The 18,136-nt window shown below is 47.8% G+C and overlaps 1 protein-coding gene across 5 annotated transcripts in view; it reads right to left on the bottom strand.

Annotated features, from left to right (window-relative positions):
• The window catches only part of LOC146036103 (uncharacterized), a 36,960-nt gene extending 21,810 nt beyond the window's left edge, over positions 1–15,150 (bottom strand). The window contains exon 1 of one of the 5 annotated variants that reach the window (XM_083159919.1): positions 14,823–15,150. The gene's annotated coding sequence lies outside the window, so the exon portion shown is untranslated. Of the gene's footprint in view, positions 1–424; positions 566–14,044; positions 14,429–14,822 lie in introns of those variants that run through there. The other 4 variants (XM_083159918.1, XM_083159913.1, XM_083159914.1 and 1 more) reach the window with 4 other exon arrangements.
• Positions 15,151–18,136: the final 2,986 nt, after the last annotated feature.

The raw sequence follows: 18,136 nt of genomic DNA, 5'->3' as shown, positions 1-18,136 counted from the left end.
TAGGCACTACCTATATTTATTGGATGTTCTGTTTTCCATCCCATTATAGCATTAGCCAAATCAGTATGGACACCAGATGCTCTAATTAAACAAATGTGTTACCTACTACAGACAGGTTACTAATAACATTTCTTACCCTAGTTCACAACTCACTAGCAGCAGCAGCATGCTATGGATGAGTGCACAGCAACACAGATAAGGACACCTGGGGGTAAATTTACTACGATGGGAGTTCTATTAAAGATGAGATGTTGCCCACAGTAACTAATCGGGTTCTATAATTGATATATGGGGTGTATGAGTTGTAATTTTTTAATGTTTATGAGATGTATGATTTAAATGAAATAAAATATAAGGAAATCTTAAGTGATTAAGTTAATTATGAATGGGTATTTAAACCCAATGTGTACTCCCTTTGACATACCCCCTGATGAAGACCATCCCATGATGGAACATGTTGGGCGTGATCCTGTTGCAGTGACGAAAGACGCGTGGTCCAAACCTGTGCGCCACCTGTTCTCTCTCTCTCTCTCTCTCTCTCTCTCTCTCTCTCCACGCAGCCTTTGGTCTGCCGGTTCAACACTGCATATTGTTATATAAGAGAAGGAGCTGTCTGCTCGGTGAGTCAGAGCCTGCTCTAATCCACAAGTAATTGCCTGTCATTCTCCTTACTAATAATAGCTAGTATAATCATACAGACAAAGGGGGCTCGGAGGAACCCCTCCTTGAAATCACACCACCCCTCCCTGATAGATATGGACAGTGCAGCACAATGTAAAGTATATTTTTAAAGTCAGAGCCGATTGCTTTAGTTTCTTATTAAATATTCAGAATAACATATGGGCACATTTTCTGCATATGTACATGACATGGATGCATACCTCCCAAGTGTTTCAGTTGAAGAGTAGCGCCCGAAAAGGGGGCGTGACGTATGAAAATGAGGACGCGGCTTATGCAAATTAGGCCGTGCCCCCGTTTTCTGCCACTGCGCCACTGAATAGACACTGTGCGCATTCTGTCAGATGGGGGGGGGGGGGGCAGCGAGCAGCTGACAGGTTGAATAGGGTGAGCAGGAGGCATGGCGAGGGGTAGAAAAATGGAGAATGCACAGAGAACGGAAAATGGAGAATGCTGTGCCCTACTCGCCGGAGCATTGAATACACCCCAGAGTGATTCTGAGCAATTCTAGATTGCTCAGCACACAGCGATGTGTCAGCGATGTGTGCTGAGCAATCTGTTAGGGTCAGTGTTCTCCTATGAGAACACTGACCCGGACCAATTATTATCCTGCATGCTAGATATTAATCTCTGGGTTATAGCAAAGCGGGGGGATGCATCCATAGAGAACCATAGAGAAGCAAACCAGCTACAGTAGCTACTAATAATGACATTGTGTAGAATAGAAATACATTAAAAGAGTAAAGGCCGCCATACACTATGCGATTTGGGCCCGATTTGACCCGATTCGGAGGAATCGGGCCGTGAAATCGGGCCAAATCGCATGTGCAGACATCCCATCCGACCCGATGCGCGGTCCCATGCGCATCGGGTCGGATTCGGGAGGCCGGACGGGCTGCACATAAGATTTGTTAAATCTTATGTGCAGCCCAAGGCGGGCAGGGGACGCAGCGTATAGTACGTGCGGTGGAGGGAGCCGAGCGGGGGACTGTAAGCAGGGAGGCAGTGGGCGCACTATCCTGGGCGGGGGGGGGGGGGGGGATGCCGCAAATAGATACTTCCAGTTCCAGGCGGTGAACGCCGCAAGGGGATCAGAGACAGAGACCGGGTAGCGTAAGGGAAGCCGGGCACATAGAAATGAATGGACAGCCAGTAATTGGCTGAGAGCTTTCTGACTGAGAGAGCTCTCAGCCAATCACTGACTGTTAATTCATTTCTGAATGCGCCCACTGCCTCCCCTGCCTGGCTCCCTGCTTGCAGTCCCCAGCTCGGCATCTGGCTCCCTCTACCGCAGGAACTACAGGCTGCGTCCGCTGCCTGCTTGCAGCCCCCATGCCCTGCTCAGCTCCCGGCTCCCGCTGACAGCAGCTCCCCAGGGGGGACTGCATGTGATAAATCGCATGCGATTTATCACATGCAAAACCTGGCACATCAAGTGCCAAATCGTATGTGACCCCCCCCAGGGGAGTTGTCAGTAGATTAGGTCCGACTTGTCCTTCGGACCTAATCTACATGCCTTAAGGTCATGTACTGTATATTGCAGCTTCTGCAGGGACAGTCTCTTCTAATCAATGGCAACTAATAGTAATACAACTACATCAATACTCCAAAGGTAAAGGGCTAGATGCACTAAGCTTCAAAAGTGATAAAACAGCCAGCCAATCAGCTCCTACCTGCCATGTCAGACTGTGTTTGAAAAATGACAGGTAGGAGCTGATTGGCTGGCTGTTTATCACTCTCCATTGTATCACTTTTGAAGCTTAGTGCATCTGGCCCAAAGACAGATATACGAATAGGACTTTGTACACAACAACTTCACAGTTGGTTCTTTTACAAGTATAATTAAGAAATGAGTGGAATAAGCCGACAGAGTAGACTGTACTAAATCACAGGTTGTAGCCAATTATAGATTGTGGAGATTGTAGCCAAACCAATAAGATTGTAGCTTTAGATTCTAGAAGGTGCGAGATAAATATTAGGTAGAATTTGATCGGTCACTATGGGCAATATCACCACTTCTACAAACCTGCTCTTTAGTAAATATAAACCTAAAAGCAGACAAACGTACAGAAAAACCAGCACCGCTGTACAACTCTGCTGACTTGGATAGGGTAAGAGGCAAGTGAGTGGGACGCCGCTCCTTGTCAGACACCTCTCTCCACACGTGACATTTTACACCTCACGAGGTGGACTCTGCACCCCTTCTATTGACTAAAGTACCCTCGGGTACCCGCCCCCCGGACTTCTCAGCACCTGAATGAGACATAAGCCCGAGGGGTTTATGGTGTAAAGGGATCTGCCCATTCCCTGATACCCACACAGGGCTCATACCAGGTAGCATCCACCAATCCACACCATTGTTACCCCCATTGCAGCCACCTTATTGAGACATAAATCCCCAGGGATTTATGGTAAAAAGGGGGTCCGTTGACACCCTCATCCCCTAAGGGCTCAATCAAGGTCCAGCTGCCCCCCCCCCCCCCACTTGTACATTGTTAACGTTATTCATTGTTTAATAACAATAAACAAATCTTTGTGCATCACATTCTAGTTGGCACCCTCATTTAACCTACACCCAGTATAAACAAGGTAGTTCTAGGTGAGCGCTCGACAAATTACCCTCTGTACAGAAAAACCAACAAAACAAAAGCGGCAACACCATCTGAAAATGAACTGCGTGTTTTTTTAGAACATAAATAACTGTGGCAGGATATTAAAAAAAATCTTGGTATTTACGATTGGCCTTGGATAGTTAATTCCAATGCTTTTCTAATTCTGCACAGTGTTATGAGACTACCATGGCAACCACAGTCAGACGACATACAGAAGATTTTACTAAGACCTTGAAATACGGCGGGTGCCGGGTACGACTTCATACAACTGGCATTGGCTGTATTTTCTGGAAAATACAATTCGTAAATAGGGCAGATTTACTAATATGCCGTATTTATGGGTTCATATTTCCCCGATGGCATACAGTAGGTGGCCGTTTACCTTCGTATTCGTACATGGCAGCCATATATATGGCCGCTAAATACAAATAGTAATCGGCAGCCTGCATGGATCAGTCAGATCCATGCAGGCTGCAGTGAAGCAGCCAAAGGCCAATCAGGAGCCGAGTTTCTGAAAATTTCCAGGTTCACCGTGTATACTACTGGACAAGGGGACTGATCATTTGTATCAAGGTAGGTGAGTATCAGTATGAGTGGGCTCAGGATGTATTAAAGGGTTAATTCTGGAGAGGGAGGACCCCTTCCTTGGGGATACCTTTTCAAATTACCTGCAATGTGTATGGGGCTTAAGTTTAGAGGTGGTCATACACACTACTGCAATGCATCGGGGGAGGGGGGTGTTGTGGAAGACTGGCGCAATGTGGGGTATGCTCTGGGAAGTTCATGGGAAATCGCATAGACAAAATCTCACTGTGTGTATGCACCTTAAGGTACATTTGGCAAATGTAACACTAATCAGACAGCTAATAAAACTATTGAACAGATGAGTGCAGTGTGGTGTCAGCAAACATGGTTGAGAGCATCGAAGATGACAAGTAATGCATTCAACAAGGGAAAACATCCTGCAGTCTCCCATACAAAACCAGTGCACTTATTAATTATATGTAAGACTGCCTGCTGGGAAGATGTCTTATCTTTCATATGGATGAACAAAAGCAGCTGACAAGGCTCTAAAGTCCATACCTAACAACCACCCCTAGATATTCTCCTGAGAGCATGGAGAACGGTCATAGGCTTTAAATGGGTGTGTAAAAGGCCAAGTGTGAGGGCAACGTTCTAAGATATAACTGATCAGAGACCATAGGTCTATGCCAGTGGTTTTTCAGTTCCAGTACCGGTGTAATGGTACTCATGCGCATATGCTATTGGATGTGATGGGGCATTGCAATGCTATGTCCCATCTCATCCGATTGTGGTGCCCAAGTGTGTTTTATTCCTGCACCTGATGTTGCATGTCATCTGTGATGCCACATCGGGTGCTAGAAGTGGGTGGCGGTGGAGCGCAGCGCTGTGAAGGAGCGCTGGTGGTGGCGGGACTCAGCGGTGTCGACAGAACTTGAAAAAACTATTTAAAACACTGGGAGGCCCTCTGATTGGCTGAGAGAGAGCTCTTTCAGCCAATCAGCGACTGCCTGAATGTGAGGCGTCTGATTGGCTGAGAGCGCTCTCTTTCAGCCAGAGCTGCCCAGTGTTTAAAATAGTTTTTTTTTAAATTCTGCTGCCGCCGCTAAACTCTGATGCTGCCAATGCTCCTTCACAGCGCTGCGCTCCACGGCCGTCAGCCCTCCTGCACAGAAATGTGCTGCGCTCTACTGCAAGCCACCGCTTCCCGAACTTGCTGCCAGAACTCCATCAAAATCAAATCAAAATCAAAAGAATTGATAAATATTATGTGCAGCGCATAATATTTTTCGATGCATCATACGACCGGCGGGCCGCACATCTGGTCGGGGGACCCATTCGATTTATCGCATAGATGTGGTCAAAATCGAAGGATTGTATGCAATATCGCCGTAGTGTATGGGCAGCATAAGCTTCTTGGCACCCTAGGCAAAACTTCAAGCTACTGTACAGTACAATGGCCGCCTCAGGGTGATCACTGCTCATGATAGGAAGCCAGCTCATAAATGGCATATATAGGGGATGTCTTGTATAACGTGATCATGTGACTTACCCCCAGTATACCCCACTCCCTGCTGCCAGACATCTCCCCACTCACGGTCTGTCCACAGCAGTTCTGCTAGTTACAGTGGCAGGAAAAGTACAAGTGGCACAAGGGAGTAAGCATTTGGCACTCCTCTCTGTTGCATATAAATCCAGCGTAAAGGGCTAATGTGGATTTTATTTTTTAAAGCAACTGGTGCAGAGGTGACAGGTGGCTGTATTTACTAACAGAAAACACAGCGCTGTTACACTTGGCCGTGCACAACACTGAAGTGCCGCAGAGAAATGTCTGTGCCGGACATGACTCATTTCATAAACTGATTCCTAGCAAAATGAACAAGCTGATTCCTTGTATATACAGTAGTAACCCAGCATCATATAATAAACAGGTCCTTAGCAAAACATGAAACATTGGTCACTTTTTATGCGATTGTAGTGATAAATCGTGTAAAAAGTAGGGACGGCCATCGACCATCGATGATTCGAAATCATCGATGGTTCATGGCTGATGTTGAAGACTTTTGCCATGGATGGGGGAGAACCAGATGGACTCCATACCTCTAAAGAAGGTACAGTCGCGCGGCCGAAAAGGCCTATGATAATGAGCGAGCGGCATATGCAAATTAGCCGTGATTAGGCCACGCCCTGTTTTCTCCATCTGCAGCACTGAATAGACGCTGTACACATGCACACAGCGTCTATTCATTAGGCTGGGGGGACTCCCAACTGCCCCCCCCCTCGCTGCGGGACACTGCCGGCCTCGGGAGGGACGCGGGACGTCCCAAAAAAGTGGGACGGTCCCACGAAAAACGGGACAGAAGGGAGGTATGGGACTCACTTCCTGTTTATCTCCTGTCACTTTCACTTTGTGTCTGAGTAAAGACCTGTGTTACATTCATGCCAGAGGCAGAACTCTGGGAGGCAATGGAGTCATCTGCCGCCGGGCTCCTGCTCTCAAGGGGGCACCTCTTCACCTCTGCCAGTTTAAATTCATTAATTGAAAGCAATCAAATACGCTTCTGTGGCTGAGTTATGAAATATATATATGTTCTCTCTCTCTCTCTCTCTCTCTATATTATATATTCATAACAGACTACATATATATATATATATATATATATATATATATATATATATATATGGTGCAATCCCCGTCCTGGGATCAGGCACAGGGGAAGGAAAACGGCACTCACGGATTTTTGTAATTATATTTTATAAATTTATGGTGACATCAGATACAGCATACCGACGTTTCAAGGCTTGTCAGCCTTTTCTTCAGGATGCGCTGTAAAGTGCATATATAGTGCTAGTGCAGTGCAGTTTTTTCACTGCACTAGCACTATATGCACTTTACAGCGCATCCTGAAGAAAAGGCTGACAAGCCTTGAAACGTCGGTATGCTGTATCTGATGTCACCATAAATTTATAAAATATAATTACAAAAATCCGCGAGTGCCGTTTTCCTTCCCCTGTGCCTGATCCCAGGATGGGATCAAACGATATTAAGGGCACCGCGGTAAGTGACTACATCGTCCGGAGTGCCGAACAACACAAAAGATTATATATATATATATATATATATACAGTATATATATATATATTTTGAATAACATTGTGTGTGTTGGGGGGGGGGGGGGGGGGGGCGGCACCAATATTCATCTTGCCTCCGGGCAACTGGGATGAACTTACGCCACTGATTTATGCTGCACGTGTTGTCCTGGTTCCTGTTGCAACACATCTACAGCATGCTTGTCCGCATATTGTGAATAAATATACGTATGCATAGATGGCGCAGAGTAGTATGCGCAGTTTCATTGACAGGAAGTCAGCGTTTCGGGGTGGACACATGGTGTTTTCTGGTGGTGTTTGTGAAAATGCAGGCGTGCCCAGGCGGTTTCCAGGTGATGACCACTTCTAGTCTGGTTCTTTAGCACATTAGTGGAAGCCCTAGACTGGCGAACAAACTGTTCAATGGTTTGGTGTTTGCATATGTATTTGGGGGGGGCATTTTATTTCTTTGTAGGTAGAAACAGTTTGATCGCCGGGACTGCAACAGGGTCACTAGCTCTGCAAAGCCCCATACGGGCTCGCTGTGCACCCCACAGGTTTTATTCTCCCTCTATGGGGGTCGTGGAATCCCACGAGGGAGAATGACTCCTGTCAGTCGGTATGCTGACTGCCGGGATTCCAATGTCAGATTCCGACTGTCAGGGCGTCATCCGGCACCTACTCCATATATATATATATACAGTCACCCTGTATAAGTTAAAGGTATAGAACTAGAACTAACCCACAGGGGCAGAACAGGGGGGCGCTCACCAGGAGTGAATTTTCCTGCAGCTGCTTATACCCCTTTTACACCAGAGTTTGGACCCGGGATATTGCCGCTCCAGTCCGGGGCAGGGCATGGTGTAAATGGGCTTAAAAAAATAACACGGGTACTGTTCCCCGGGAATCTGACCCGGCAAATGTTCAGGGTCGGACACGGGGCTTATCCGGGGCTCAGGGTAGTGTAAATGGCCATTATCCGGGTTATTTGGTGGGTAGAGGGGCGCAAAGAGCTGATTGGTGCTTCTGCAGCTCTGGCAGATTATGTAATCTGCTGGAGACCCGCACAGGGCACATGTAGCAGCACAGCAGCAGCGTTACCACGCTCTGTGCTGCAAGCACACTCCACACTGTGTTTACAGCCTCATCTGCTGCAGCACACACTGGCTGTCACACAGTGTGTTCCACTTTGGCTGACCCCAAACCTGATCTGCACCATCATGTCTGCAACTGCAACACAGCTACTCCGTCTGCCATCTTTGCTGCAATGCTGGGAGCAGAACCCACCCCCTCCCTTTTCCCTTTCTTGTGACCTCATCTCAAACAGCCCAAAGGTCCATTTTTAATGACACCAGCAAGAAAAGACAGAGCTGATCCGTTTTCAGTGTGAAAGGGCCTTACCCGGGAATAACCCGGATTGAAGTGCAGTGTAAATGGGGTCTGAGGCAGGGCATGCCCTGGCAATTTCCCGTGTTCGATTTCCCGGGTCCTATCCGGTATTCTGGTGTAAAAGTGGTATTAGTAGGCGGGATAGTTAGTCCCATGAAGAAACAATGGGGCAGATGTATTAAGCCTTAACAAGAGATAAATGCCAGGGTGATAAAGAGAGATAAATGTCCAGCCAATCACCTGATAACTGCCATGTTACAGGCTGTGTTTGAAAAAAGTCAGTAAGGAGCTGATTGGCTGGACGTTTATCTCTCCTTAACACCCTTGCATTTATCTCTTGTTAAGGCTTAATACATCTGCCCCAATGGGACTAAAGAACACAAGGGATTAAAGCAGCGCACAAGTTTTGAAAATCAATGAAAACATTTGAATAGATTGGATGATCTTGATCATAGATTTAATAAAGCAGATTTAACATTATGTATATCAAATATATGAAATAAGAATAAAACGGGGCAGCCCAAATGCATTCAAATATTGCCAGAGTCCATTCCTATGGTACCCCTGGGGATATGTACAGCATGAACAAAGATATTTAACACCTGCATACCACCCGCTGCCTGCATACCACCCCTTGTCTGCACACCACCCGCTGCCTGCACACCACCCGCTGCCTGCACACCACCCCCTGCCTGCACACCACCCCCTGCCTGCACACCACCCGCTGCCTGCACACCACCCGCTGCCTGCACACCACCCCCTGCCTGCACACCACCCCCTGCCTGCACACCACCCGCTGCCTGCACACCACCCCCTGCCTGCACACCACCCCCTGCCTGCACACCACCCCCTGCCTGCACACCACCCGCTGCCTGCACACCACCCGCTGCCTGCACACCACCCGCTGCCTGCACACCACCCCCTGCCTGCACACCACCCGCTGCCTGCACACCACCCCCTGCCTGCACACCACCCGCTGCCTGCACACCACCCCCTGCCTGCACACCACCCGCTGCCTGCACACCACCCCCTGCCTGCACACCACCCCCTGCCTGCACACCACCCCCTGCCTGCACACCACCCCCTGCCTGCACACCACCCCCTGCCTGCACACCACCCGCTGCCTGCACACCACCCCCTGCCTGCACACCACCCGCTGCCTGCACACCACCCCCTGCCTGCAAACCACCCGCTGCCTGCACACCACCCCCTGCCTGCACACCACCCCTGCCTGCACACCACCCGCTGCCTGCACACCACCCCCTACCTGCACACCACCCCCTGCCTGCACACCACCCCCTGCCTGCACACCACCCGCTTCCTGCACACCACCCTCTGTCTGCACCCACGGAAAGTGGTCATTAGGTCTACAAGCATTAGGTCGACACTCTTCAGGTAGACAACTATAGGTCAACAGTCATTAGGTCGACACAAGCATTATATCGACATGGAAAAGGGCGACATGAGTTTTTTATGGTTTTGTTTTTTTTCCATTTACAAAAAGGTGGTTTTTCATACTTTACTATCCAAGTGGGCAAAGAGTGAGAATATATTAGCGAGTGAAGCGGTACACTTATACGGAGTCCATGTCGATCTGAATCGACATAGCCACAAACAAAAAAGAAAAAATTCATATAGACCTTTTTTATGTCGACCTAATGACTGGACCTAAGTCCTGTGAATGAGGGCCATGGGAATGTTGTGTTGGTTTGTGGCGCACCCAGCGCACTTCCTATCAGTAATCCCAATAACAACACTGCAGTCAGACACCTTTCACCAAAAACCCCCATAACAGAAGAATCATTTGTTCTCTCTTGCTCAGCAAACATTGTCCAACATCCTAAATTCTGCCATGGTATGGAAATTTGTGAAGGTTACTGGTGCTCTTTTAAATTGGATGTGTCTATTATCATTAGGTTAACATTTACAATGGCGACATTCATTATGTTGACAGTTGATGTCGACATTGTTACAGATTGTTGACCTGAAATGCTGACATTATTAGAATGTTGACTTCAGGGTTACCTGTGGGATGGGAGGGTTAGGGTGTGGCACTAGAGGGGAGGGTTAGTGTTAGGCTGCGGGGTAAAAGTCAAGGTTAGGCACGTGAGGTATTTGAGGTCATAGGTTGGTCCCCGGGACCTGAAAGACATCACCGGAGCCGCTGCAGCTGTCAGGTGCGGGTAAGTGACTTCTGGGCCAACAGGAATGAGATTTCAGCATTTCCTCATAGACCACATGAAGAATACCAGTGTGCCAATGTCTATCTAATGGTTGCGTCAACACAATGGCATTGACCCAATGCTATATAACAGTTACAAAATGGAGTAAGCTGCAATAAGGGAGATTGCTACACTCTTCTGGGAGTTAGGGAGATTGCTACTATTTCAGGGAGTCTCCTTGACAATGTGGGAGATTTAGCAAGTGTTTCACAAAGCGTATATCTAAATATCAATCCAAATAACATCAAACGTCCGCCAAATACCGCCTAACATTTATTCACTACTAGGACTGAGCGGGGAAAATCTGCTTTTATGTGTATATATGCCGACACACCCATGTGACGGTTATATACTCACATCACTGAAGGCCCACTGCTTTAACAACAGGTCCTGTAGATTTCAGAAAGATCTGATGATTGGATAAAAAATGTATCCCTAGTGTCTGAGCGTTATACACCTCTGTGCACAGCTTAATGCTGAGTCAATAGACTGGCCGGGGCTTCTATCACTGTTTGATATCAGAGCCACAGGTAAATATTTGCATTCCGCGTCAGCTGCTGCAGACGGGGGAAGTTAGGGCGGCAGGATGTACACACTGAGCCTCATTATACATCCATACATCACAGCTTCTGTCAGCCCTATCAGTCTGATCTTTGAATGTAGAATTGTAGATAAAGGAACAGTGTAATGACTGGTATCACTCACACATAAACAATTAGTGCGTCAGTCCGTCATCAGACCAACCAGCACCTGTTTAGAAATGATTATACAAGTCATTACAGATCAATACCTTGCGAGACGAACCACTGTGTGCTAAACATCCGCAGGAAATGGGAATTGTAACCGTATGCTAAAGGCGGCTTGTTGGCACTTAAGGACCCCTATTGTTGACTGAAACTTCTTTTCATACAGATCACGGGACTGATTCAGTTGCAGTAGCTGGGTATACATATGCTAAATCTGCAGGAGGCGGCTTGTGTGAATAGCCGCCTGCTGCTGACAGTTTCTGTGGAATCTGAGGATGGAGCAACAATTCATCTGAAAAAACTTTGTTCGTCTGAGGAACCCTCAAGTTACACAGGATGGGCCTGATTCAGAGTTGAGCGCTAATCAGCGAATTTGCAAATTGAGCAATTATTGAATGAATGCGCATGTGTGCAGCACACATCAAGCATGCGCAGGCCCAAATAGTGACAGAAAAGGCATACGGAGCATAAACTCAAAGCAGCTGGAGGTTGACTGACAGAAAGCAGAAGTAGAATCTGATTGGTTTCCCATAGCAATAATCCATCTGAAATACAACTCTCATCTTAGTAAATAAACCCCTAGGACTACTGACAATTGGGGCAATTCACCCAATACCATTACCATGGCAGATTGTGGTACACACTCTAGCAGTGGTTCCCAAACTGTCTGTCACAGGACAAATTCTAAATAATTATGGTCAATCCCTTATTTAGATCTGATCACAGTACAAATTTGTTCTCAAAATGGGCAAAACCATGTGCACTGCAGGTGGGGCAGATGTAACATGTGCAGAGAGAGTTAGATCTGTGACCAGTGATGTATACAGTGACATCACTACCTCTCTGTGTACTGGTGATCTGGTGTATAGCACTGATCACTATACCCTAGGTGAGATGTTACCAGTGATGTATACAGTGACATCACTACCTCTCTGTGTCCTGGTGATCTGGTGTATAGGACTGATCACTATACCCTAGGTGAGATGTTACCAGTGATGTGTACAGTGACATCACTACCTCTCTGTGTCCTGGTGATCTGGTGTATAGCACTGATCACTATACCCTAGGTGAGATGTTACCAGTGATGTATACAGTGACATCACTACCTCTCTGTGTCCTGGTGATCTGGTGTATAGGACTGATCACTATACCCTAGGTGAGATGTTACCAGTGATGTATACAGTGACATCACTACCTCTCTGTGTCCTGGTGATCTGGTGTATAGCACTGATCACTATACCCTAGGTGAGATGTTACCAGTGATGTATACAGTGACATCACTACCTCTCTGTGTCCTGGTGATCTGGTGTATAGGACTGATCACTATACCCTAGGTGAGATGTTACCAGTGATGTATACAGTGACATCACTACCTCTCTGTGTACTAGTGATCTGGTGTATAGCACTGATCACTATACCCTAGGTGAGATGTTACCAGTGATGTATACAGTGACATCACTACCTCTCTGTGTCCTGGTGATCTGGTGTATTGGACTGATCACTATACCCTAGGTGAGATGTTACCAGTGATGTATACAGTGACATCACTACCTCTCTGTGTCCTGGTGATCTGGTGTATAGGACTGATCACTATACCCTAGGTGAGATGTTACCAGTGATGTATACAGTGACATCACTATCTCCGTGTGTCCTGGTGATCTGGTGTATAGCACTGATCACTATACCCTAGGTGAGATGTTACCAGTGATGTATACAGTGACATCACTACCTCTCTGTGTCCTGGTGATCTGGTGTATAGGACTGATCACTATACCCTAGGTGAGATGTTACCAGTGATGTATACAGTGACATCACTATCTCCGTGTGTCCTGGTGATCTGGTGTATAGCACTGATCACTATACCCTAGGTGAGATGTTACCAGTGATGTATACAGTGACATCACTATCTCCGTGTGTCCTGGTGATCTGGTGTATAGGACTGATCACTATACCCTAGGTCAGGGTTGCCTACTTTTGAAAAATCATTTCAGGGAGAAATATAAAAGCCAGGGGGCGGGCCTTGCGTCGCTAGGGGGGGCTTGCGTCGCCAGGGGCGGGCCTTTGCGTCACCAGGGGGCGGGCCTTGCATCGCTAGGGAGCCCCTACAGTATTTTGATAAGCATGGAGCCAGATTGGTAGTGGGGACAGTGCTGGGAAACCAGGCAGAGGGGGAGGGCAAGGAATGGGTAGTGTAGTGGGGACAGTTCTGGGAGACCAGGCAGAGGGGAATGAGGGGGAGGGCAAGGAATGAGTAGTGGGGGCAGTGCTGGGAGAACAGGCAGCGGTCGAGTCAGGGGAATGCAAGAAATGAGTAGTGTAGTGGGGACGGTGCTGGGAGATCAGGCAGAGGGGAGTCAGGGGACAGGGCAAGGAATGGGTAGTGTAGTGGGGATGGTGCTGGGAGACCAGGCAGAGTGGAGTCAGGGGGAGGGCAAGGAATGAGTAGTAGGGACAGACTAGTGCTGGGAGAGCAGGCAAAGGCATGGGCTGGCTGGCAACTTTCAGCGCAGGTGGCAGCACAAAGAAGCCCCCCCCCAATGCAGCAGTGATTAAAAATAGCTATATATATATATATAACTATAGAGCTAGCAGGACACTCAGGACACCAGGGCATGTGGCATGTCAGATGGATGCTGAAAAGGTGCACTATCAGGTGACACAACAGGGAGGGCAAACACTGCAATGATTGGATACTGACCAGGAGACCCTATTCCCTCCCTATACACACACACACACACCTGCATCGACACCCACTGCCAGCCATACCCAACATGCAGGCACATACCTCCTCAGTGGCTGTGGGGCAGTAGTAGATTAGTATGAGGGTGGTGATAGGTTGGGGGCCATCCATAGTGGCACCTTCGTCACCAGCCAGTTCCAGTAGATCTGCACCTTCCAATAGTGAGCAGCCGGACACGCTGTACTTGAGCTCGTCCAGCCGCCGCGGCTGCAGAGCCGTCAGGGGCTCCGGCAGACACAGGAGACCGGCCATCCTCTCCTCCTGCTGCCACCGCTGCTGCTCAGCTCCCAGCCGCCGCCTGCGCTCAGCGCTGCTCCTATCCTGAGTCCTGCTCCTTCCTGTTCGGGGACAGGACAGGCACCGTAAAGGCCCAGTCGGCAGCAGCAGGGACAGGGGGCCGGACCCGGAAGGCGTATGTAGCAGCAGGATCCCAGAAGAGCTGGCCTGACTGCTGCTGCCGCTGGCGGCATCTAGCGCATGCGCACTTAGCATCGCGCAAGCGAGGCAGCTGCTGCGGGAGAAAGGGGCCCTCTTCCGGGAGTCCGTGAGATGTCCCATGATTCCGGGAGTCTCACGGACATTCCGGGAGAGTCGGCAGCCCTGCCCTAGGTTAGATGTTACCAGTGATGTATATAGTGATATTACTACCTCCATATGTCCTGGTGAACTGCTGCATACGAATGAATGCTGCAGTCCACATAAGATATTACCACTTATCTTTAAACAGACATCATTCAACTGAATTGTGCTACATTAATCACCAGGTCCGTTTTCTCTATTAGAAGCTATTACAGCATATTCACAGTCCTACATATAACCCTACCTTAAAGCAGTGTCCTGTGGGGATCCTCAGCGTGAGATGCTTTCAGGGGACTGTCCTGTTGACATTACAAATGCCGTCTCACCCACAGGGAGGAACAGAGACAGATACGCCCATAGGTACAGAATCAGGTTACCTGACCCCAGGTAAGAGGAAGCCTCAGTCTCTCACACATTGCTCTGCTGCTCTCAGACCGCAGCTCATACAAACACAGAACTTAACCCATTCCCGCAGGCAGCATTGCCCTACTTTACCAGCAGTGTGCAGGCTTATACTTGTATCGTTCTGGGTACAGCACAGATCAGGGTGCTGTAATCGAATACACAACATGTTACAGAGCCAAGGACCCAGCATACGTCTATGGCCTACATAGAGCATCAGATATATCCCTAGAGGTCAGCGCTAGAGGCTGTGAGCACCGCACAGAGCAATGAGTCACACACAATACGGTTTCAGGCAAACACGGGGTGAATAAAATACAAAACACAGTAAACAGGTTTGTAAAATGATCCCGAATAAGGAAGTATACAGTGGCTGCAAAAAAAGCACAATACACTAATGGCCCTGAGACACAAGTCTGATTCTGGATGCCGGTGTCCAGTATATCACCGCCGCCATGTGACTACCGCCGGGAGACCAGGGTAGGATGCCTGACATCAATTAGGATGCTGGCACTGGAATCCCGACTGCTAGTTCTGCAAAGGGTAAGTATTCAGGTAGCGCCTACGTATACATCCCAACTGTCCTGACTTTCCCAGGACAGCCCAGTCTTTTGGGTACTGTCCCACGTCCTACCTTGGTTGACAGTGTGCCACATTGAGGGGGGGCAGTTGTGAGTCCCCCAGTGCGGAGAATAGACACTGCAAGCATGCGGATTGGAAACTGACAGTGGCCCTGAGGACTAAGGGGCCCATTGCTGCCCCTGTCACCCTCTTCCTGTCACGCACCTCTTTTTCCTGTCATGCCCTGCCTTCCCCTGTAACCCTCGGCATCTCCCTGTTACCCACTGCCATGTTGCATATTGTGAACTTGGGTTGGGGTAGAGCTGGGGTTCAAATCATGTAATTTCTCCTGGGCTCACCACCCACAAGTTTCACAATTGAGTGGGGCCACGTGTCAGCAAACTAAACAGACACCAGATATTTGTCGGCCTACCGGGGATTTTTTCCCTATGGCCCTTCCCTCCCCAAGGTCTGTACATGCTTGCATTGTCCAATCCGCTCCCACAAAAAACGTATTCCCGCCCCACAAATGCTCGGCCGCTTCCCTGAAGCCTCCACCCCACCACTTCTTAAACAATTTACTTGCACGTGAGCGCATAAACAGATGTATACGGAAATCGCCAAGTAGCGATTTTCAGAGACCCCCGTGGTAAGTTGAATTAGCACTTGGACAGGTGTAGAGAGATACATGGAATGTACCTCTGAACAGCTGCCCTTATACAGTGCTATCAATCCGCCCTATTGATCTCCAGGTTGTTATAGTGATATTTATTATTTTTTATTTTGTTATCTCAGCAAGTGAGACGTGGCAGGTCTCAGATCAAACACCTTCTCTCTGATGTATGAACATTCAATAGATACAACAATACAATGTATTCTTCATGTGTGAAAGTGATATTACACAGAAGTTCTGCAATCTCAGCACTATGGGCCTTATTCTAGTTCGCTCTTTCTGACAAAATCCTTCTTAGATGGACAAAACCATGTGCACTGCAGGGGGGCAGATGTAAAATGTGCAGAGAGAGAATTAGATTTGGGTGAGTTATTTTGTTTCTGTGCAGGGTAAATACTGGCTGCTTTATTTTTACACTGCAATGTTGATCTCAATTTGAAGTAAAACCCCACCCAAATCTAACTCTCTCTGCACAAGTAACATCTGCCCCACCTGCATTGCACATGGTTTTGTCCATCTAAGAAGGATTTTGTCAGAAAGAGTGAACTAGAATAAGGCCCTGTGTCACTGAGAATTGGGACAGGGCAAAAAAGTTCTATAATAGAAGACTATAAGTTCTATAATAGAAGAAGGGGGTTATTCAGACTTGATCGCTGCTCTGCTACATTGCAGGACCCTGCAATCAGGTATACGCCGCCCCTGCCAGAGTGAAATCCCGCCCAGAGCAAGTCTGCGAATTGCTTAGCACGGTTTGTGAAAATTTGATGGAATGTCAATTAGCTGCAAATCCATTCGCAAGCCGCCCAACATGGAACGATTTTTCCAGTGTGTGAAGCCTGTGGGTTGCTAATCACTATAAACTGACATTGTGAGTACCTGCCTAAGGTATGGACCACTGAGGGTTAATTGAGTGCAGGCCCCTTTTATGCTCCCAGCAGGGGCGGGATAAACCCAGCAAGATGACTGACAGCTTTAAAGAAAAGGGAGCTGGATTGGCTAACAGAGTGTGGGGTCAAGGGGTGAAGCAGGAAGAAGCACATGTAGGAGAGAGAGAGAGAAGCAGCAGCATGGTGTGTGAGCTGGATGGAACTGAAGTGTGAGAGAGCCCATGTGAGATACTGGAAGGATCACAGAAGCCAGGACTGGTGATGCATGTGGGGTCAGTGTTGAGACATCACCAGACAGAGTGCTGATAGCACTGTCAATGCAGCCATCTGCTTACAGTCCTAAAGAAGCATGGAAAGCAGTTCAGGAGAAACCCCTGTCACAGCGTGTGTCTAACAGCTAGTACAGAGTGGGAAGTCCTGGTCAGAGAGAGGAATCCTGCCGCTGGACACAGTTTTGTGTGAGAGACTGAGTGGGTACTATCTATTGTACAATAGACGTCTGTGATCCCTGATCAAGCCATTTAAAGCCAGCTACCAACCTATCTCCTCCAACTAGAAGAACACTTGCCCAAGTTTGTGGAGGGGGGATTGCCCTTCAGAGAGAAGTGTGTGATTATTGCCCAAGATTGTCACTGCCATTGTGTTTATTTCTACATGTGACCTTAAACTTTGTATATATATATATATATATATATATATATATATATATATATATATATATATATATATATATATATATATATATTCTTCAGCCACTTTCTACAAACATTGGTGAGAGCTGTTATTGCAAAGCGCCCTCAATTGGTAGGAACGGTCATTGCCTACATCAAATGCGCCCTCTATTGGTGACTCTGATATGACATGCATGATCTACAGCGCCCCCTATTTGTGGATTACAAACAACTGTGCACATTTCAAATTTAACTCTTCAGTATCCTTGGAGGACATTTAGGAGCGGGACAGTTCATGCTCTGAAAAACTTGAATGACTAATTGTTTTGATATTCACCACTGAAGCCTTATTGATTGCATTGCC

Source organism: Crinia signifera, chromosome 9 (genome assembly GCF_055691185.1).
Source record: "Crinia signifera chromosome 9, ASM5569118v1, whole genome shotgun sequence".
Taxonomy (NCBI): domain Eukaryota; kingdom Metazoa; phylum Chordata; class Amphibia; order Anura; family Myobatrachidae; genus Crinia; species Crinia signifera.
This window is presented reverse-complemented; position numbering and strand designations above follow the sequence as displayed.